Source organism: Podarcis filfolensis (assembly GCF_964270895.1).
Source record: "Podarcis filfolensis genome assembly, chromosome: W".
In the NCBI taxonomy this organism is placed as follows: Eukaryota; Metazoa; Chordata; class Lepidosauria; order Squamata; family Lacertidae; genus Podarcis; species Podarcis filfolensis.
The window spans coordinates 25,369,567-25,393,775 of NC_139619.1; the positions used below are offsets into that span (position 1 = coordinate 25,369,567).

At 38.2% G+C, this 24,209-nt stretch overlaps 1 pseudogene across 1 annotated transcript in view; it reads right to left on the bottom strand.

The window, feature by feature from the left end:
* LOC310753717 (adhesion G protein-coupled receptor D2-like) overlaps nt 1–24,209 on the bottom strand; it is a 112,160-nt pseudogene that overhangs the window by 50,668 nt on the left and 37,283 nt on the right. Inside the window, exon 8 of the transcript in view lies at nt 23,316–23,427. The product of the transcript in view is annotated as an adhesion G protein-coupled receptor D2-like (transcript). The remainder of the gene's footprint in view (nt 1–23,315; nt 23,428–24,209) is intronic.

Below are 24,209 nucleotides of genomic sequence, written 5' to 3' on the forward strand. Positions count from 1 at the left end.
CACCAACCTGGCTGATCTTCAAAACGTTGTTGTATTACAACTCCCATTGGCCATGCTGGCTGGAGCTGATGGGACTTGTAGTCTAAAACACTTAAGAGTGTGTTAAATAGGAGGCCATTTGTGGCTGCAGATCATTGCTGTCACCCAGCTCTAACCTGCAGGCTGAAAATGGCCTGTTACAATAGCCTGAAATCCTGAGGCTTAAGAAAGCACAGCCTACTTGAGAACAGGCTGAGAAGAGCTGTTCTTTGGCTGCTGGGTCAGGCCAAAGGCACAGGAGCCTACTCCTAGGGGCCATGGGGGTTTCGGCCCCCACAATAAAATATTTGAGGGGCCAGGCCTCCACAAAGTGGATGGACATTCCCATTCAAATGGTGTGTGCACACTGTGTCATGTGATCAGTTATGCAAGGTGGGGCTTACCTGCCCCCCCACAATATTTTATTCAAGTTGGCACCCCTGGCCAATGGTCCAACTAGCCCAGCCTCCTGTTCCCACAGTGGCCAATCAGATGCCCCAGTGGGGATCCCTCGAGCAGGATCTGAGCACCAAAGCAGTGTGTGTGAGAGTGTGTAGGAACTAACCTACCGCACAAAGGTAATTATTTATAGTAGTTGCTCTACCTACTTCTGCCTCTGGCCTCGCACGCTGCTGGCATGTGGCCCTCAGAAGGCTAACCAGAAGGAAAGTTGGCCCCCGGGCTGAAAAAGCTTCTTCACTCCTGCAGTGATAGGGCAATGTGGCTTACATACCTTCATGCAGGCGCAGGCAGGGCCAGATTTAGGTTTGATGAGGCCCTAAGCTCCTGAAGGTAATGGGGCCCTTTATATGTCCAGCTGTCCTCTGTCAACAAATGGTCACTGCTTTTTTGTGTTGAATATATGCTATATGGTACTTTATGGACCTAATAGGTATCTTAAGCCATTTGCACATAACAAAATATGTATTTTATCAAAGCAATTGTTGAACTGAAATACAATTAAGAAGTATATTAATAGTGAAATAATTATTAAGCTCTAACTGTACATAGGTTTTATTTTATTTGTTTTTTATCTCATATTTTGGAAATGTACATCCAGTTTTTTTCTCCTTTAAATTTTTTTTGGGCCCCCAAGAGAGTGGGGCCCTAAGCTATAGCTTGTTTAGCTTATATGTAAATCTGGCACTGGGCACAAGGCTGGCTGCAAACTAATTCAGACATAAGAACATATTAAGAGCCTGCTGGATAAAGCCAATGGCTCCTCTGTCCAGTTCTGACAGGGGCCAACCAGATGCCCCAGAGGGAAACCCAGAAGCAGGATCCGAGCTTGAGAGCAACTCTTTCCTCCTGCGATTCCCATCAGGGGGTCTTCAGAAGCATTACTGCCTCCAATTGTGGAGGCAGAACATGGCCATTGTGGTTAGCGGCCATTGCGAGCTTTGCCTTCCAGGAGTTTCCCCAGTCCTCTATTAAAGCCATCCCAGTTGGTGGACATCACTGCCCCCTGTGTCAGTGAGTTCCGCAGTTTAACTATGTGGTGTGTGAAGGAGGACTTTCTTTTGCCTGACTCTTCCAACTTTCGGCTTCATTGGATATCCTATGTTTGGGTGCCATGAGAGAGGGAGAAAATGATTTATCTGCCCACTTTCTCCATGGGATGCACATTTTATATATTTTAATCATGTCATCTCTTACTCACTAGTTCTCTGTGGGATGTAACACAAGAAGCCAAATACAACACTTCCTGTTTGCCCAGAGTGGACACACACAGGGGGATGTTACTCCAGCCAGGAGGCCTTCCTGTCACACCTGGTCTGGAACACCCTCCCCCTGCATGTGACCAGGTAGATGGGTGTGAAAGGGTCACACAGCCATCTCTCTCTCTTGACCATTTTCTCTCTCTCTTTTTAAAAAATATTTTATTAGGAATTTAAACAAGACATTTTATCAAAAAACCTATCATCCTTAATTCCCCCCTATTTCCCCCCTCCCCCTCCCCATAAAGTAACCCACCCTCCCCTCCCCCCGCAGACTTCCCTCAGCTCCTCTCTCTGGTTTATCAACAAATGTTATTCTCTGCATGTTACAAAATTATGTAGATCCTTGATTTATCTAACTAGCTATTGTCAATAAAAAGTTTGTGAGTGTTTATTCAAAACCTGCCAAGGAGTCCAGTTCACTTTATTGTACTTTGTAAAAGGTTCCCATTCATTTTTCAAGTCACAGTTATCTTTGTCCCGTAGTTTATGTGTCAATTTTGCCAATTCTGCCTAGTCCATCAGTTTTTCTTCGCATAATTCTTTAGTCGGGATTTCCTCGTTCTTCCATCCTTGTGCTATTAAGACTCTTGCTGTCGTTGTAGCATACATGAAGATATATTTCAATTTCCTTGGCAGGTCTTTTCCTACAATCCCTAACAAAAATGCTTCAGGTTTTTAACAAATGTTAGATGGAACATTTTCTTCAGTTCATTGTATATCATTTCCCAAAACTTTTTAATTTCATTACAATCCCACCATCTATGGTAAAAATTCCCTTCCTTTTCTTTACACTTCCAACACACATTTGAACTGGTTTTATACATTCTTCCTAACTGCACTGGTGTTATATAACATCTATACATCATCTTCATATAATTTTCTTTCAACGAGGAACAATCTGTAAATTTTAAGTCAATTTTCCATAACCTTTCCCAATCTTCCAGCATAATATTATGACCTATATCTTGTGCCCATTTAATCATAACTGATTTCACCTCTTCGTCGTTTGTCTCCCATTCTAGCAGGATGCTATATGCACCCTTCAATAATTTGACTTTCCCTTCTATCACTTCCCTTTGAAACATGGATATGGTGTAACTGAATCCTTTCTTATTGTCTTCTTTGTATGTTTCATGTAATTGTCGATAGTGCAACCAACTCTGAAAATGATCTTTTATCTCATCATAATCTCTTAATTTCCATTTTCCATCTTGATCTTTTAACAGGTCAACATATGTAAGCCATTTTCCTTTCTTTCCAAGTGGTTTGAGCAGTAACGCTTCATGTGGTGAAAGCCATCAAGGAGTCTTTTGTTCTAACAAGTCTTTGTATCTCTCCCATACTCTCATTAATGATTTCCTAATTATATGGTTGTAGAAACTTCTGTGTACCTTTCCTTTCCCATACCAGCCAAATCTGTTATGTCCTTCCAGTTCTAATGCTTCTTGCTTTTCCAACCTCATCCAGTCCCTGATCCATACCAAACAAGCAGATTCATAATACAATTTAAAATCTGGGAGGGCAAACCCGCCTCTATCTTTTACATCTGAAAGTATTTTATATTTTATCCTTGGCCTTTTGCCCCCCCCCCCCCGATAAATTTTGAAATCTTTTTCTGCCATTTTTTAAAACATTCATCTTTCAGGATGACTGGGGGTGATTGAAAAAGAAATAGCATTTTTGGCAACACATTCATTTTGATCGCTGCTATTTTACCTAACAATGAGAGATTCATTCTGCTCCATATTTCTAAATTTCTTTTTACCTCAAGCCAGATTTTTTCATAATTATTTTTAAATAGATTTATATTTCTTGATGTTAACCATATCCCTAAATACTTAACCTTTTTATGGGCTTCAATCTCAATGTTTTGTTCTAACTCCTTTTTTTCTTCTTCATTCAAATTTTTAACAAACTATTTTGTTTTATTCCTGTTTAATTTAAATCCTGCCACTTCCTCAAATTTCTGAATCTTTTCTATTACTTTAGGGAGTGAAGTTTTTGGCTTTTCCACTGTTATCACTAAATCATTTGCATATGCTTTTAGTTTAAACTCACTTTCCCCAGTTTTTACACCTGTAATCTTTTTGTCTGCTCTTATATTTCTGGCAAGTACTTCCAGTACCAGGATGAACAATAATGGTGATAATAGACATCCTTGTCTAGTTCCTTTTTGAATCTTACAGTCATCCGTTATCACCTGGTTAATAATTAATTTTGCTTTTTGCTCTGAATAAATTGCTGCTATTCCTTTTAGAAATTTAGAACCACATTAAATTTGTTCTAACAACTTTGTCATGAATTTCCAAGAAACATTGTCAAAGGCTTTTTCAGCATCTATGAACATCATTGCCGCTTTCTTTTCATTTTTGGCCTCCAGGTATTCTATTATATTCAGAATATACCTTATATTCTCCTTCATTTGTCTACCTGGTAGAAACCCTGCCTGATCTTCATGTATATACTCATTTAGTATTTTTTTTAATCTATTGGCTAATATATTTGCAAACAATTTGTAATCATTATTTAACAAAGAAATAGGCCTGTAATTTTTAATTTGCAGCAAATCAGCATCTTGTTTTGGAATTACTGTAATATAGGCCTCTTTCCATGTTTCTGTAATTTCACTTGTATTCAGTATTTCATTCATGATATCTTTCAATGGGTTCACTAACTGTTCACTTAGTTTTTTATAATATTTTGCCATAAGACCATCCGGGCCTGGTGACTTGCCATTTTTAGAGCCTTTTATTACCTCTAACAATTTTTGCACTGTTATCTGGGAGTTAAGAATGTTCCTTTGTTCCTCTTCTATATATGGCATATTACTACTTCTGATGTACTCTTTTATCTTGAATGTTTTTTCTTTCCCTTGTCTATACAACTCTGAAAAATATTTAACAAATCCTTCTCTTATTTCCTTCAACTTATTTGTGATCTTTCCATTTAAATTAATTTTATTTATGGAGTTCCTTTGTTCACTTTCTTTTAGCTGCCAGGCAAACAATTTTCCTGGTTTGTTTGCATGCTCAAAGTATTTTTGTTTTACTCTTTTTATTTTCCAACTAATTTCCTCATTAATTATCATTGAATATTGGGTTTGTAAAGTTTTTATTATCTGCTTCACAGCTTCTTTGTTTGCCTTATTTGACAGCTGTTTCTCCTTTTCAGTGATTTCCTCCAAAATTTCTTTTTTTCCTTTTCTCTCTCAGTTTCCTTTTATATGAATTTTATTCTAGAAAGAGTCCTCTCATTACTGCCTTGCTTGCGTCCCAGACTGTCTGTAATTTTGTTTGTCCTTGATTGTTTATTTCAAAATAATCAGTCAGGACCTTTTTTGTTTTTTCTATAAATTTTTGATCATCTAATAAATCATCATTTAATCTCCATCTGAAAGAGATTTGACATTTTTTTTTTTTTTAGTTCTATAATCAAGGAATTATGATCAGAAAAGGTTCTGGGATTAATTCTGATTTTTTTGACTCTTATTTCCACTTCTTTGAAAATCCACAAAGAATCTATTCTCGAGCTGCTATCATGTACATGGCTGTAATAAGTGAACTCTTTGTCAAACATATGTCTTATTCTCCATATATCTATCAGATTTAGATTTTGAGTCATATCAAAAAAAGTGTTTGGTAATTTGCCTTCCTTAGTCTCTTTTTTCCTGGCTGATCTATCTTTATCTAAAGATGGAACTCCATTTAAGTCTCCCATTAAGATCATTTTTTGATCTGCAAATTCAAGTAGTTCTGTTTCTAATTTTTTGAAGAAGATTGGTTTTTTTCATTAGGTGTGTAGATACCAACCAGTATCAGTTTCTCTCCCTGGATTTTGACTTGTATTATTAAGATTCTACCTTTTTCATCCTTCTGAATCAATTTGGGTTCAAGTGCAGGATTTATGTAAAAAACAACTACTCTCTTTTTTGTTTTATCTGATGAGATGAAGTCCATACCTGATTAAGACCCTTTTATGTTTTTTTACAATGTGTGTCTCTTGGAGGCAGATTATGTCTAATTTCTATTTTGCTATTACACGCTCAATCCGATAACGTTTGGCTTTACAATTTAAACCATTCACATTCCAGCTCAGTATTTTAAGATTGGCCATTGTCAGAGTCGGCTACAATATCTGTTTTTTTCTGGTGTTACATCTTCCAATGCTAACCATTCCAAAGCTTCCTTTTGTTCAGCTCGGGGATCCCCCGTATCTTGTTTGGGATCTAAGTCTCTCCTATTTTTCTCAAGGAACTTTCTCGCCTGGAATTCTGATGTTAATCTATATCTCCTTTTCATGTACAGTGGTACCTCGGGTTACATACGCTTCAGGTTACAGACTCCACTAACCCAGAAATAGTGCTTCAGGTTAAGAACTTTGCTTCAGGATGAGAACAGAAATCGTGCTCTGGCAGGCGCGGCAGCAGCAGGAGGCCCCATTAGCTAAAGTGGTGCTTCAGGTTAAGAACAGTTTCAGGTTAAGTATGGACCTCTGGAACGAATTAAGTACTTAACCAGAGGTACCACTGTATGTGAAAGATATACCCTCTGGAAATTCCCATTTGTATCTAATGTCATCTCTCCTGAGTGCTGTTTTTAAAACCTATATTTTGTTCTGAGTCTCAATTTCAGTGGGATCTCTCTAAAAATGTCTACTTTCTGCCCGGCAACCACATGATCTTTTTACAAACTATTCTGAAGGATTGTGTCCTTCACTCTTTTTGTTACTAACGTTAATAAAACATCTCCTGGTTGCCTCTGTTCTCGACTTTGGCGCGATCTAATTCTAAAACAGCTCTCTGCTAGCTCATCCAGCCAGTCTTTGCTTTCCCCCATCCATTCTGAAATTGTCTGTGTAACATATGTCTCCAAATTTGGCTCTGAATCAGATTCTGGCAAACCTCTGATTCGTAGTGTCCTGTCTCTTTCCCTTAGTTGCAGCAGAAGAAGCTGATCTTCCAATTCATTCTGCTTCCCTTGAACCCTTTCTACAGTTCCCATCATCCCTTTTTGTTCCTCTCTCAGTTCTCCTACCTCATCTTTATTTTTTTCTAATTTGTCTACTTTTGTTTCCAAATTATTGACCTTATCTCCCAGTATCCCAAATTGCTCTTTCAGGACTCTATTTGAATTTTCCTTCCCCTCCCCCGATAAATTTTTATTATTTTTTTCATATAATCTTTTTCCAACAATCCTTATTATCACAATATAATCCCTTTTCTTTTTTTTATTGATTTTAATTCATTTTGCTACATCCAACATTAAAACAAGTGAAAAAATAAACATACATAACACATACATACAAAAAAGGAGTACATAAATAAAAGAAATAATAATTAAAAAAACAAAAGAAAAAACATCTCCTAACATAAAACACCAACTAATTAACTTACATTAACTAAATAACTAAATAACACACAACATTAATTGACTTCCCTTCATCTCGGTTTCAGAATATATTATATGATTTTTTATCTGCAGTTTCTTTTCCTCAAAAGACTCTTTACGTCACAAGTGTTACGTCATACCTACTGTGATTTTTAGATTTTTTACCTCTGTTTCCATATATGTCATAAATTTATTCCATTCTTTATTAAACTTTATGTCTTTTTGATTTCTTATTTTCTGTGTCATTTTTGCCAGTTCTAAATAATCAAATAGTTTGGTTTGCCATTCGTTTATAGTTGGGATTTTTGATGTCTTCCAATTCTGCGCTATTAGAGTTCTGGCAGCCACTGTCGCATACTGAAAGAGTGTGTGGTCTTCCTTTTTGATTTCCTCCCCAATTATCCCCAGCAGAAAGGCTTCGGGTTTTTTTATAAAGGTATATTTGAGGATTTTTTTTAATTCATTGTAAATAGATTCCCAGAATTTTTTGATAGGCTCACACAACCACCACATATGATAGAAATCGCCCTCCTTGATCTTGCACTTCCAACATAATTTATCACCAGTTTTATATATTTTTTCCAATTTTACGGGCGTTACATACCACCTGTACATCATTTTATACATATTTTCCCTGAGTGTTGTGCATGCCGAGAATCTCATGCCTTTATTCCATAATGCCTTCCATTTATCAAACTCTATGTTATGTCCGAAGTCCATTGCCCATCTGATCATTACCTCCTTTACTTCTTCATCTTTGGTATCCCATTCAAGTAACAGGCTATACATTTTCGATAGGAGTTTTGTTTTACTTTCTAGTATTTCAATCTGAAATCTAGATTTTTTCTCACTTATCCCATTCTTTTTATCCTCAGACCATATAGAATTAATTTGGTGAAATTGGATCCATCCTGTCAATTTGTTCTTTATTTCTTCATAAGGCCTAATCCTCCAACCAGTCTCTGTTTTTACTAGTAGGTCTTCATATGTCCATCTTTCTCCTTCGATGTTTGGTTTTTTTATTGTCAGGATATCAATTGGCGATAGCCACCAAGGGGTCTTCTGTTCCAATAATTTTTTGTTTCTTTCCCACACTTCCAGCAGTGGTCCTCTAAAAATGTGGTTAGAAAATCCTTTATGAACCTTTCCCTTGTTACGCCATAGGTAAGAGTGCCAACCAAATCTTATATTAAATCCTTCTAGATCTAACAAGTCTTTATTTTTAATAACGATCCAATCTTTGACCCAACAAAGACACGAGGCTTCATAATACAACTTTAAATTTGGAACTGCGAATCCTCCCCTATCTCTTTGATCTGTAAGTAGTTTAAATCTAATTCTGGGCCTTTTCCCTTGCCAGATAAATTTAGAGAGTATTTTCTGCCAATCTTTGAATACTGAGGTACCCCTGATTATCGGTATATTTTGAAATAGGAACAACAATTTCGGTAATAAACTCATTTTAATCGCCGCCATTCTACCCGACCAAGAAAGTTTTATTCTGTTCCAGGTATCTAAGTCCTTCCTTATTTCTTTCCATGTGGTTATGTAATTATCTTCCATCAAATTTATATTTTTCATCGTTAACCAGATTCCAAGGTATTTTACTTTTTTTGTTACTTTAATACCAGTTTGAGATTCAAGATGGTTTTTTACCTCCTCTTTCACATTTTTAGTCATCATTTTAGTTTTTGTTCTATTTAATTTAAAACCAGATAATTTTCCAAATTCTTCTAACAGATCTAACACCTTACTAACACTCTCTTTTGGATCCTCTAAAGACAACATAAGATCGTCAGCATATGCTTTCAATTTGTATTCTTTTACTCCAATATTTATTCCGCGTATCTCTGAAGTTTTCCTTATCTTATTTGTAATTATCTCTAACATCATAATAAACAGAAGAGGTGACAGAGGGCACCCCTGCCTTGTACCCTTCGAAATTTCAAAGGGTTCTGTTAAGTTATTATTGATAATTAATTTGGCACTTTGTTGTGAGTAAATTGCTTTTATTCCTTCAAGGAATGTGCCCTCTATCCCTGTCTTTTCCAAACATTTTATAAGAAAACGCCAGGATACATTGTCAAAAGCCTTTTCGGCGTCAATGAACATTAAAGCTGCGGGGATTTCATTTTTGCATTCTAAGTATTCAATGATGTTTATTGTATGTCTTATGTTGTCTTCTATTTGCCTATTAGGTAAAAAACCAGCCTGATCGGTATGGATGAGGTTAACTAGACACTTTTTAAGTCGGGTCGCCATTACGTCTGCGAAGATCTTGTAGTCATTGTTCAGTAATGAAATCGGTCTGTAGTTCTTAATGATCTGTCTGTCCGAATCAGGTTTCGGTATCAACGTAATGTATGCTTCTTTCCAGGATGCTGGTGTTCTTCCTCCTCCTAAAATCTCATTCATTACTTCACATAGCACCGGTGTTATAAGTTCTTCTAGGACTTTATAATACTTGGCCGATAGACCATCTGGGCCTGGGGCTTTCCCCAGTTTCATCCTCTTTATCGCCTCTTGAATTTCCTCTGCTTTTATGGGTTTATTTAACAGACTTCTTTCCTCTTCCGATATGTTGTTAATTCTGTTTTCTTCTAGATATTTTTCTATTTCTATGGCATCTTTTTCTTCTCTTTTATATAGGTTTTCATAGAATTTGAGGAAGCTCTTTTTTATTTCATTAGGGTCCTCCAAGATTTGTTCTTCTACTTTTATTTTATTAATAACGTTTTGTTTTTTCCTTTTTCTCAGTTGCCACGCCAGAAACTTTCCAGTTTTATTTGCCGATTCGAAAAATTTTTGTCTCATTAACTTAATTCCCCATTCTACCTCTTGATTTATTAATGTTGAGTATTGTGCTTGTAATATCTTGTACAGTTGCTTGTTCCCTTCATCACTCGGTTTTTCTATCAGATTCTTTTCACATTCTCTCAATTGTGTAATTAACTCTTCTTTTTTTTGTTCTCTCACCTTTCTTCTTTGACTATTTTGTTGTATCAGAAAACCTCTTAGCACTGCCTTACTGGCATCCCAAACTATGTCTATGTTTGTCTCCTTATTGATATTTAAATCAAAGTAGTCTTTTAAGGTGGTTTTAGCCTTTTCAATCACTTCTTCTTTTTCAAATAAATAGTCATTCATTCTCCATCTGTACATACCCTGAGTTTTCCAATTTAAATGTAATATTATTGGGTTGTGATCAGATAGTGTTCTAGGAAGTATCTCACATTTCGACACTCTTATTGTTAATTCTCTTGATACCCATATCTGATCCAACCTGCTCCAACTCTGATGCGGCTCTGAGAAGTGAGTGAATTGTTTTGTCATGGGGTTTTTATATCTCCATATATCTATTAAGTCTAAATTTTCCTCGAGGTCATTAAACGATCTCGGAAGTTTCCCTTGATTTAGATTCTTCCTCTTTGAGCTTCTATCTAGTTCTGGTTTCGGCACTCCATTTAGATCTCCAAGTAGGACCAGTTTATTATTCTCTAGATTTAATAAGACTTGTTCCAATTTTTTGAAAAACTCCAACTTATTTGTATTTGGCGCATAGACTGTCACCACGTTGAGTTTTTCTCCCTGAAAATTGATTTGCACTCCTAAGATTCTTCCTTCCTCGTCCTTACATATCAATTTAGGTTCTAATTTCTCTTTCACATAAATTGCTACCCCTCTTTTTTTCTTGGAATCTGAGTTAATGAATTCTATTCCCAACTTTTTATTTATTAAAATATGTTTGTGTTTTTTGGCAACATGTGTTTCTTGGCAACAGATCACATCAACATTTTTTTTCTTTATAATTTTCTCAAATTTATTTCTCTTGGACTTTTCATTAAAGCCATTCACATTCCACGACAGAAACTTAAGGGTCATTTCAGCTAACAACCCTCTATCCTAATTTCTGATTTAAATTCTGGTGCTTCTGTTTCCAATAGTCTCTATCTCTTCCCCCTCCTTTTCCTCCCCCGATCCTGCACCTTCCGCCTCCTCCTCTGTCTCCCCTCCCCTCCCCTCCAGTCCCTCGGCCTCTCTCCCCTCTCTCCCTCCTCCCTCCCCCACTCTCCCCTCTCCTCTTCCAAATCTTTCTTCTTCCCTACCCAGGTCCTTTTCGTATCTTCTCAAAAACTTTCCGGCTTCTTGTGTGTCTATCAGTTTGAATTTTTTATTCTTATAAAAAAAGGAAATCCCTTCTGGGAATTCCCATTTGTACTGTATTGTATTTCTCTTCAGGACATTTGTTAAATGCCTGTATCCTTCCCTCTTGCGCAGAATCCTGATTGGAATTTCTTTATAGATAATGATTGGACAATCTCCAATGATTAACTTTCTTTTATAGCTTGTTCTTAATATAGTATTCTTCATTTCCAATGAATTAAATATTACTAAACAGTCACCAGGGATTTTTTTTTATTTGATTTGTTGTGATTTTCCTCTTATTCTAAACGCACTTTCTATCGTGTATGCTACTTGTTCTTCTTTTATTTCCAACCATTTTGCAAGTTCTTTAACCATTTTTTCTCTTATATCTTCATTTACTTCTTCTGCAACTCCTCGGAATTTTAAATTAAGTTGTTTCTGATGCATTTCTGTCATGGCTAAATTGTCCCATAATTAATTTTGCATTTTATTTAAATCTTTTACTTCTTCCTTTAATTTTTCTGTTTCTTTTTTTTTGGTCTCTCAGATCTTTTTGAGTTTTTTTATTGGTATCTTCAATTATTTTTGACTTGGCTGTCAAGTCTTGTACCTTTCTAGAGAGTTCTCCTACAGCACTTTCTATTTTCTTATCTATCTGTTCCTGTATTTCTCCTAATTTGTTTTCCATATGCAATTCATTTTGCTTGAATTCCTCTTTAATCTTTAGCCATAAAATGTCTAAATCTCTAATTTCCTCTTGTCGGGATACCTTTCTCTCTCCTGGTGTCCCTCCTACTTTTTTTCCATTTCCCCCCGACATTTTATGGGTTAATTCTCAGTGGCTAGCTTTACTTTTTTCTCTCTCCCCTAGGGGGCTCACAATCTTTCCTTTACCCTTTCAGTAATTTCAGTACCTTTATTTATATATTCCTATATTATTTTCTTATATCACTTTGCCACTCTTATTGACATATCCTCTTTAATTACCATCCAACCTATATTCCCCAAAGGAAAAGAGAGATCTTTCAATGGCTTATTCAGAGTTATCCAATCGCATTAGCTTTACCAATAGTCTTTTGTTATCATATATTTAAATTGTGTTAATATGTTAGTATAGCTGTTTCAACAACAAAGAAAGAGAAAGACAGAACGGAGGGCAAAAATCAAAAATAATATTCTCTTTTTGCAGTCTAGAAAAGATTGTTCAGTTTCTGTACTCTTCAGCCACTTGTCGGCCTAATCCGTTTCACAGAAAATACGTCAGACTTTCATTGTTTTCTATTACCTCGAGATTTGAATTTATTGGTTCACTTTATGGTCCTAGAAAGGATGTAGATATTTCAGGGAGTTCTCAGTGGATTATATCAAATAGTCTCCAACTTTTCAGAATCTGAAGTTATTCAACATGTCATTTACTTAAAAAGATGTCTTGGTTTAAATGCTAGTCCTGCTTAGGTTGGTGGAATCGGTAAATTTTCCTCAGGGCTAAGGGTAGGGAAGATAGATTATTAGTTATGTTAATTATAATGGGGAGCGAAGGAGAAAGGAAGATATAAGGTAAGAGAAGAAAACAGATACATAGAAATAAGGAAAGAGAAAAGAGAGGGACAAAATAACCAGATAATTTTCTAATTCAAATCAAAATGTAAATATCCTAAATACCATAAGAGAACAAGGAGGGAAGGGGAGAAAGTAGGAAGAGGGAAAAAGCCAGGGGTTTATGAGCGGGACATAAATGCAGCCTCTGCAGAAAGTTCCAGAGTTCAAGGGGTCCTAGGGTTCTTTGAACTAAAGTTCAGATAAACATACGTGAAATAAATCCCAGAAGCGTCAATAAATTCCCAAGGTTGGGGGAAGTTAGAGAAAGTTCTTTTTCCGAGTATTTCTTTGGGTCGTATTTCCAGCTGTCCTTTTAAGCAGTTCTAAGAAGCTCCGTTTTAAATGGCTCTATGAAGTTTCCTTGCTTGCTTTTTTTTTTTTGTCTGCCTCCCCCGAAAAGAGCAGAGCATGTGTCATAACGGTGGAATGTTTCAAGTTCTTTTAATTCCCCACAATAAATCCCGAAATGTTTACTTTGTATTCACTCAGTCACTCAGTCAGGCGAGGGGATACTTCCTTCCTCCACCTTGCGACTTTGTAGCCTGCGCCATTTTAATCCTCTTCCGAGGTGAATTCCTAAATTAAATCATCTAACATCCGACGTTCTCTTAGTGTATTTTCAAATTTTGTAGCATTAAATAAGTCTACTCACACTAAGGGTTCCGTTCTTACAGTTTTGGAGGTCAGTCGCATTCTTCAGTGGGAGTCAGAGGCATCGTAATACAGGGTCGTTGCTCTCCCTTTTGTGCTAGCGGTTTCGCTGCCTCGAGATCTTCCAAGAAAAAAAAACCCCGAAAAAACAGCTGACCGCATCCACACGGCTGGGTATCTCTCCCCCAAGGGTCTCCCCCTTGAGATTTATGGGGGGCGCAGTGCCTTTGCGACACCCCCAAGCCCCTGTATTACTCGGAAAACTCCTCCGGAGATTTTCCTCACTCCCTGTCTGTTTGCGACAGAAACCGGAAGCCATCACAATATAATCCCTTTGACTCTGCCGAGTCTTGACTTCCCTCCCTCCCCGCAGCTAGTATATACATCACATTCTTATCGCGTATATTATTCTCACATCTCTACTATTTTACATTGAAGGTATTATTCCAGTCCTGCTAGTGTCTTTAAGCTTTTATAGTTCTCCTTTAAATATTCAATAAATTTACTCCAGTTGTTATTGTATCTCTGGTCCTCTTGGTCCCAGATCCTCCCTGTCAATTTGGCAAGTTCCGCAAAATCTGTCATCTTCACCTGCCACTCCTGAATGGTTGGTAAGTCTTGTGTTTTCCATTTTTGAGGCAGTAGAGTTCTTGCGGCGGCTGTGGCATACATAAACAAATTCTGATCTTTTATTTTAATCTCTCTTCCCACTAAGCCTAGCAGGAATGCTTCTGGTCTTTTGGGGAAAGTGTACTTGAATATCTTTTTAAGTTCATTATAAATTAATTCCCAGAATCTTTTAACCTTGTCACAGGCCCACCACATATGAAAATAATCCCCATCCACTTCTTTACATTTCCAACATCTTCTATCTCTCTTTCTATACATTTTAGCCAATTTTGTTGGCGTTAAATGCCATCTATACATCATTTTTAATACATTCTCCTTCAAAGCCATACATCCAATAAATCTCAAACCTTCATTCCATAATTTTATCCATTCTTCCAACTCAATATTATGCCCAATGTCTATCACCCATTTTATCATTGATTCTTTAACCTCTTCGTCTTTTGTGTACCATTCAAGCAATAAATCATACATTCTAGATAACGTTTTTGCACTCTATTAGCTCAACTTGGAATTTTGATTTTTTGTACTCAAACCCATTTCTCCTTTTATCTTCATTTAATAAATTATTTATCTGATGATATTGTAACCATCCTGTTAACTCAGTTTCAATTTGGTCGTATGGTTTGAATTTTACCCCTTTCTCCGTTTTCCTGGTAATATCCTCATATGTTACTCTCTTCCCTTCCATGTTAACTTTCTTAATTGTCAATACATCTATTGGTGATACCCACCAAGGTGTCTTTCTCTCTAAGAGGTTTTTATTTCTATCCCACACTTCATATAGTCATTTCCTAAACACATGATTTAAGAAGCCTTTATGTACCTTCACTTTATTGTACCATAGGTACGAGTGCCACCTGTACCTATTGTCATGACCCTCTAAGTCCAAGAGATCCGTGTTTTCCAGTATCAACCATTCCGTCAACCAAACCAAGCAAGCAGCCTCATAATATAAGTTCAAGTCCGGCAAGGCGAAGCCCCCTCTTTCTTTTTTATCTACTAATATCTTCATCTTTATCCTTGGTTTCTTCCCCTGCCAGACAAATTTTCATAAGGTTTCCTTCCAATCTCTCAGTTGTCCTATCCCTTTAATTACCGGTATGGTTTGAAATGAAAATAACATTCTTGGTAAGATATTCATTTTTATCACCGATATTCTAAAGCCATGGTTTTCCCAGTAGTGATGTATGGAAGTGAGAACTGGACCATAAAGAAGGCTGATCGCCGAAGAATTTATGCTTTTGAATTATGGTGCTGGAGGGAGACTCTTAAGAGTCCCATGGACTGCAAGAAGATCAAACGTATCCATTCTTAAGGAAATTAGCCCTGAGTGCTCACTGGAAGGACAGATCGTGAAGCTGAGGCTCCAGTACTTTGGTCACCTCATGAGAAGAGAAAACTCCCTGGAAAAGACCCTGATGTTGGGAGAGATTGAGGGCACAAGGAGAAGGGGACGACAGAGGATGAGATGGTTGGACAGTGTTCTCGAAGCTACCAGCATGAGTTTGACCAAACTGCGGGAGGCAGTGAAAGACAGGAGGGCCTGGCGTGCTCTGGTCCATGGGGTCACGAAGAGTCGGACATGACTAAATGACTAAACAACAACATTCTACCCAAGAATAACAGTTTCAATCTACTTCATATATCTAGATCTTTCTTAATTTCTTTCCATACGCTCTCATAATTATCTTTAAACAGGTTTATATTTTTCGACATCAGCCAAATTCCCAAATATTTTGCCTTTTTAACTACCATAATTCCTGATGCAGCTTGTAGTTCTTCTATATCTTCCAGGTCTTTTACTTTACTTGACAATTCACCCATTACTACCTCTAATTTCCTGTCTAGTAATTCTTGGACCTCCAATAGTTTTTTTTCTATATATTGCTCATTCTGTTTAAATTCTTTCCTCATCTCTCCCAATAAACTCTCATAGTCTTTAATTTCTTTACCCTCTTTCCCATTTTTCTGCCTTGATGAGCGCCTTTCTGCTGGAGTACCAATTCCCCTTTTCCCATTTCTCCCCGCCATCATAAACATATATTGTTAAGAATAAGTCTTGGTAATGTTCCTACAGGCCTCCAGAAGTCACAATTTCCAATTTTCTATTTTTATGATGCAATTTTATTTCAGCCCACACGATGGCGGCATAGACCCAATTATACGTCAATCAATCCAGTTGCTTTCGTTTTCCTTATCTTGTCTTCTGGCATTCTTCCAATAAACCCGGGGGGAAAGGGGAAGGCAGGAACCCAAATTGTCAATAAAGGGGAGTAAAGGAGAACCAAAGAGACACAGATATTTTTAATCCCACTTATGGTCTTTTTTTCTTTTCTTTTCTTCTGCCTCTTGTTGGCTCAATCCATTAATTGCTTTCAAAAAACGCCACAAGTCCCAAAGACAATGTTGCACGTAATTTCCAGCTTCTTCTTCCTCCCAAAGTCATGGGGGGGGGAGAAGTATTATCAAGCTCCCCACTCTCCTCCTTTAGCACTGTTCTTAACCCCCACAAGAGTCTGTCATAAATCCTTTCACCAGATTTCCACACAATAGTCTTGTATGCCCAGGATTAACTTTAAATCTATAATCCAAGTCTTTTTATTTACTAGCTGAATACCGCTGCGGAAAAGTATCTCCTTTAATGAAATATATTCAGAGTCGCAAAGTGATTTCATGCTCTTTATTCAGCTCATAGTGGTGAGGAGGAATGAAAGTCCCCTCAAAGCATCTGCTTTATATACATTATTTACACAATGGGCTGCACATGATTGGCTAATTCCGGAATTCTACTGTAAGCCAATCAGGTTGTGGATTCACTTCTATCTGGAGCATGATTGGGTGGTTCCTGCCAACCAATCATATTGCTGCATTGTTCTAGGACCAATCAGACTGCTGCCTTTTGGATCCTATTGTTCTAGGACCAATCAGACTGCTGCAGTTTGGATCCTATTCAACTCAGTACATAACATTTAAAATGGAGGAGTGTGGTGAATCAGCGTGTTTTATGCCTCAGACAGAGTCCCGGCCAGTACAGACAAAGAGAAACCATCAACTCCCTCTCCAAATAGCTATTTTCAATAGTAACTTCGCTTCAACACTTTGTAATCTGTGATCGAGGTCTGAAAAGGAAACACTCACTCAGCAGATACTTTCTTTCATTTCTCCTTCCTTCAACCTTCCGCCATACGCCATCTTCTCCCAGCCGCTGGGACGGACTCCCTCTTTGCGCCCCACAGCTCGTCAAATTTTAATCCGTTCAATTTTAAGCTGATGGTCAGATCCACTCTGCCAATAGTAACTCCGAATTCGTTTTAATTTTTTGGGAAGCTCGCTGCTTTCATGAGAAGCTTGAGACTGCACAGCGCGGGTTAAGGTTGCTCCCCCTTCGTGCCCGCAGCTCGATCCCGTCTCCGGATTTATTGTAAAAACCCGGAGAGCAGGAGAGCACCTCTGGGCACCGCAGCGTGCCAAGTCCCTCAAGATAGTCTCTTGAGGTTTCGAGGACCGCGTAGCCTTCGCGGAACCTCTCAGAATACTCCCACGCCCTGGCAGATCGCGGGAGCGAAGGCAAGCGGGATTTCTCTCCGGAGAGAGAATCCAGCTCTTGGGGGGGGGAAGGGGGTGCTGCAAGAGCGCTGCAGCCCCCCAAATAATCCTGGGAAGGAGACCCAGGAGGCAGGATCCCGGCACGGCCGTTTGGCATTTCCCCTGGCCGCCAAGTAACCTCTTTTGGAGGCGACGAGAGCGGCGGGGTAGAAAAGCGGGCAGCAGGAAGCCATTTCTATCCCTCAAGAGCGAAGCTCCGAGCTTGCGCACAGAAGCGATCGGCTCTCAAACAATAAGAAATTGAATTGGGAAAACTATAAGGACTAAAATATCGGATTAGAACTAATTCGAAGTGGGTAAGGTGGAAAAAAAGGAGGTCAGCCTTGCCTGGAATTCTAACTACACACAAGAGTAATTCACAGAACAGGACAAAACCGTAAGTTAACTCAAACGGATTAATTTGGCGAATTTATTTGACTGCTTTTTAATGGATTATAACTACAGAAAAAGGGTGGAGAACTGTTAGAAAGCAAAAATCTAACAGCCCTGTCAGTGAATCCGCTGGGGACGTCGGGGAGAGGATCTCTGTATTTTTTACTTTTGTTTTTTAAAAAAGATTTGCGCAACAGACAATCAGTGACTTTAAAACCTTTGTTATACCTCTTTCTGTTTGTGGAGGACAGATGGAATGAGTAATAAGGGAAAATACTGTTCTTTTTCATTATTTTGGTTTTTGTTTAGAGGGGGTTTATGGGAATCAGAAGGTGTTTTTTTCTCCTTTAAAATCCGCACCCCCCTCTCTCTTTTTTGTATTTGAACTTGATACAAAGGATCAAACAACACCATCTTGTTTCTCTGAGGGGGGGAGCTTCTTCCCTTCTCTTCGAAGATTAGTAAGTAGATGTTAGGAGTTACTTTTGGGCTTTTTCCTTCTCTGTGGATTAAGAGGGATATTTTTTGGGTTTTTTTCTTTTGTTGTTTTTGCCTCTGGACTGGACTCGTGCTTATTGTCTTTTCTGCTTTGGTGACTTTTATGTCTGATGGACTTGGGGGCTCCTTTGTTTTAGTTTTTTGAACTTGCAATCGGACGACTGGAAATAGCCATACAAGTGGCAAGAAGTTGTTGAATTCGCAAATGGATTATTGGAATTAGCCATATAAGTGGCAAGAAGATTGTTCCTGGTTTTGTCTTTTTTTATTTGGTGGATTTGTGAGTTTTATTCCTTCTGTTTTTAAGATTTGGGTGATGGAAGAAGGCATTACTTTTGGATGTTAGGAGTGATTTTTGGATGGTCTCTTCTGTGGATTATAAGACTGCTGGTATTTCTTCCCCTGAGTTGGATCCTTGCTTGCTGATTTTTTTTTTGGAGTCTATGACTTTTATAATTCTGGAAGTTTGGGGCCTCTTTATTATAATTTTTAAATTCGTTATTGGATTATGGTAAACTACTAAATAAGTGGAAAGGAAATTATTGGAACATTATATTAAACTTATTTTTGAGTTTTGCGGATTACAGATTGGATTAGCCACACAAGAGGCAAGAAGTTAAGAGGGAACTTTAGGAATGGCGCATTCGCAGAAAAAGAGTGAGGGGGCAACACCAGGGGAAAGAAAGAGTTCAAGGCAAGAATCAGAGTGGAAAGGGGATATAATAAAGATGTTTGCAGAATTAAAAACAGAAATTTAAAAAGTGAGAAAAACATAGAGACCAAATTAGAACAGATGGAGACCAAAATAGAAAAGATGGATAAAAAATAGACTTAACAGTTAACGAATTAAAAGGACAAATGAAAGAAATATCCAAGAGAACACAGAATCTGGAGGAAGGGATGAAAAGAACAAAATTAGAAATGAAGGAAGTGAAAAGGGAAGAGGAAAAAATCAAGGTGGAAGTATCAGAAGTTAATAAGACGCAGGAGGAGTTATGGGACACGATTGCAATGAATGAACTACGACAAAGAGAGACAAATCTGAGATTGAGATCTGTGTCTGAGGTTCAGGGAGAAATGATTAAAGAAAAGTTGACGGCAGAAATTGCTCAATGGTTAGACATGCAAGTGGAAGAAGTTGCTAGAACAATACAAAATGCTTTTCGAATTAAAACGAGGACAACTAGAGCGAAGAAGTTCCCAGGAGATTGTTTATTTTTAAAGATAGAGAGATGAGGAATTTAATTTTACAAAAAAACAGAGAGAAAAGATTGAATATTGATGGGAACTATATAATCATTTTTAAAGACGTGCCACTTTGTCTGTTGAAAAAACGAGAACAGTATAAACATTTGGTGCAATCTCTGAAGAAAAATCAAATTGAATTTAAATGGGAATTTCCAGAGGGTTTTCTGAGAAGGAATCCAGGTTTCAACAGGAAATATTGAATAATGAAGTGAAAATTCTATCCAAAATGTATAAATTATTATTAGAGTGGTATACAAAGGATGAAGAGGTTAAATCGGTTATGATTCGGTGGGCCAAAGATTTTGGATATAATATACAATTTGAAGATTGGATAAAATTGTGGAAGGAAGGGATGAAGTTTACTGCGTGTACTACAATAAAGGAAAATGTTATGAAAATGATATATAGATGGTATGTAACTCCTGTAAAGTTAGGTAAGATGTATAAGGTAAGCAATAAATGTTGGAAATGTAAGGAAAAAGAAGGAACATTTTATCATATGTGGTGGGAGTGTAAAAAAGTGAAATGTTTTTGGAAAATGATATATAATGAGATAAAGAAAATGTTGAAATATACATTTGTTAAAAAACCAGAAACATCTCTATTACGAATATTAGGTTATGAAATTAATAAGAAGGATTGGAAGGTATTTTTATACGCAGTAACAGCAGCTAGAATTTTGTTGGCCCAGAAGTGGAAACAAGAAGAAGTGCCTACAATTGAAGAATGGAGAATGAAATTAATGGATTACGCAGAACTGGACAAGTTAACAGGGAGGATCCGGAACCGACAAGACAAGAGATTCACTGAGGACTGGAATAAATTTACAGAATATATCAAAAATATTTGTGATAAGCAGATAACGTTTGTAAGTTTTCAAGAAGCTTTGTGAAAATGTATGGTAGAAATATTGATTAAATAATATGATAAAGCAAATAATTATATAGTGCAATATTAAATTAAGAAATGTGGAGAAAGTGATAATACGGAGAATTATCAGACATGTTGATGGAAGTCCAAAAAAAAAGATGTTGGTGATAATTGGATGTTTAAACTTGTATAAATTTATATTGGAAAATTAATAAAAATTATTTACAAAAAAAAAAAAAAACCACAGAATACCCCCGCGCCACTCGAGACTCCCTGAAGGGCTATCTCGCGCTTCTTTTCATGTCCGCGGCTCCGCCGGAAGTCACGACTCTATTCGAATTTTCAATGTCTCTGTGCACTTGTTCAATCAGTGATTGATTGGATTTTTCCATGTCACTGTGAACCTGTTGTGTAAATTCTTGCATTGATTGGATCATTTCTTTCCTGAATTCCGAGAGTTGCGATGCAAAGAGATCTGTCTGCTCTCTCTCTCCTTTATCTCCAATGTCCCCAATTTGTACACTAGCCCATCTAGCAGCAGCCGCCGCCGCAGCAACTTCTGCTTTCCTAGTTGTTGCTCCCTCCTTGCCCGATATCTCTTATCAGTTGGTTCCCAGTGTTGTATGAGTTGTTCAAGGTCACACCTGCAGGTTCTGAGTCTATCCAACCGTGAGACTGACTCCCCGCTCCCAGATTCTTTCTAGTTTCCATTTCCCTTTTGTCTGCCTTCTCCCTCCCCACCACAATATATCATACAGTTATATAACAAAAAGAGGAAAAAAGGCAAAAAGAAATAAAACCATCCAATGGATCAGAAAACATAAAATATGCAATTGAAAGGGTGAAAAATAAAAAAGAGAATTCATAAAGTAATTTAAAAATCCAGGAAGCAGAGGAAAGGAAAAAATAAAAATGTTAGGCCAGTTCAATTTCAAGTTTATGTCTTTAAAGAAAGGGGGGGTTGTTCTTTGATTTGTACTTATCTACTTATAAGTATCTCAAACAGTGGTGGCTTGCAATAGTTCCAGAAGTTATATTTCCATTTTATTTCTTATTTGTTATCTCATGGCATTTGTCTTGTTATTCAGTTCACAGACGTGCAGGGGTTTCAGTTAACAAATCTTTCTTGGTGGGCTCTTTCAGTCTTTTGTAGTATCAAAGATGCTTTGGAAGCTGTTCCAGACTCTTTCCACTTTCTGGGGTTGCTCCCAGATGTGCTGAGAGTCCCCTGCAGGCTTCTTTTCTTTCCCCTTTTCCTCTTCAGCTCCACCAATTTTTAAAAGACTGTTCAGATTCCTCCAGCTGTCAGTAGCTTTTAAACTTTGTATCCCAATAGGTAACTGAATACAGTTAATGTATAAATCCGTTAGAATATAACCATCCACCAAGTCAGAGTTAAATGTTACAACTCTCCTTTGCTGTAGGCAGTGTCTGAGTCCCATTCACAAAAAAGTTCCCTTTGCAGAGCTCGTCCACAAAAATCGGAAACTGACTTCCTGTTTTGCTTCCGTTTTGCCAAATTAAATTTTTAAGCTCTAATTCAAAGTTCAAAATGTTTTATTTGGCTTTTACCTCTAATTGGAAGATCTGCTGCTTCTGGTGATGGATCGTAGCTTCGGCAGCAGGCTGCGTTGGTGCCAAGAGCGAACTCAAGCCTCTTCCCCTTCCCTCCTGCGGGCACAACAGCGGCCGGGAGACGATCGGCGGGGGGGGGAGATTTTCCGCTCCACTGGAGCCCTCAGGTCCCCACTCTCCTGGGGGGGGGGTTTGCGGGGGTGTGATGAGCTCTAGCGCTGCCCTCCAAGCCTTTCTGCCAGCTCCGTGTCACAGACGACACTCAGCACACCGCCATTGTCCTCTGCAGCAGACCGGATGTCCTTGACCATTTTCTCTTGATGCTGTTCTCTTGATGTATTTTGCTGTTTGCTGGCTCTCAGCCAGCAGCACATGGGCTCAAATCCCCACATTCTTTTCTGTAACTCCAAGCTAAAAGCCTGCCTCCAAGCTAAAAACCTGTGAACTGAATGTAAGTAGACTTCTTATCATTACTTTTAAAGAAGACTGTTGTGTTTTCTTTAAAAGTAATGATAAGAGGGATAAAAGGGGAATGTACCAGGATCAAACCCTGGTTTGCTTAAGTAAAGAGATTCGAACGAATCTACCATCTAGCTTCCTGCTGTGTACTGGGGAATGTGCTACTGACTCAGTGTGAAGGAGGGAGGACAATATTTAATCAATCTATCCTATCCTACTATCCACAACATTCCCACATCCTCAAAGCTAAAAAGCCCCAAATTTTGCAAGCCTTCATTCATAGGGGAGTCCCTCCATCCCCCAGATCATTTTTGGCTGCATTTTCTGAACTTTTTCCAGCCTTGCAGTATCCTTTTTGAGGTGAGTACTCTAGACAGTACTGTGGGGGATGCACCACAGATTTGTGTAACAGCATTAGGATATTTGCAGTTTTACTTTCAATTCCTTTCCTGCTGAATTTCTCGCATCAAATTTGCTATAACAATTCCCCAGGCTCTTCCTCCCCCTCGCACCCCAGAGCCTTGCTGCTACTCACCAACATTCTTACACCAGATAGTGACTTTTGGCCTCTCTGTACTCAGGAGCTGATGGAGGCTGGAAACCATCTTCTCCATGTTTTCCACAACTGTCATGGGTCCATCAAGGATCTGAGGAGCACAGGAGCAGCTCCCCAAACCTTATCATCATCATCATCCAATGTTGCCCAAGGGTTTCCCTGGCCCTCCTCCTGCAGACTGGGGTGGGCAGCACATAATAGCATCTCTGAGGGGCTGCCCCATTGAAGAGAGCAAAGGCTGCTTAATACATTGCAGGGGGTTGGAACGAAATGGCCCTTGGGGTCCCTTCCAACTGTACAATTCGAAGGTTCTACGAATCTATGACTTCTCTGCTGCTTAAGTTACTGGAGGGTAGATTTCGGTCAAAGATTAAGGAAGTTTCTTGATAGTAGGGAGAGTTTGACAATGGAGCCAGTCACACAGAGGGAGGTGGTATGAGACATCAGATAATCCTGATGGAAACAGAAGCAGAGTTTGCTTATTTGCCCCATGTCTGGAACAGAAATCAATGAATATGATTGGTATTCACCTTTGTTGTGTTCAGCCTGTCAATGATATGGAACCAATTGGGATTCCTGCATTGCAGGGGGTTGGACTAGATGACCCTGAGGATCCCTTCCAACTCTGCAGTCCTTTGATTCTATGAACTGTCCTTCCAAACCGAATTGTGTTTCCTTTGCATTGAAATGGATGTTGTGGAATAATGTAGTAAATCATGTAATAAAGTTCATATTTAGTTGCGTAAAATTCTGCCACAGCAGACAGTGGGATTGATAACTTAGATTTTTGCCAGAAGCCTAACTGCTGTGAGCATAGGTGTGATGCAACTCATTTAATTAAGGTGTGTACCCAGGGATATTTATTTCCTTATA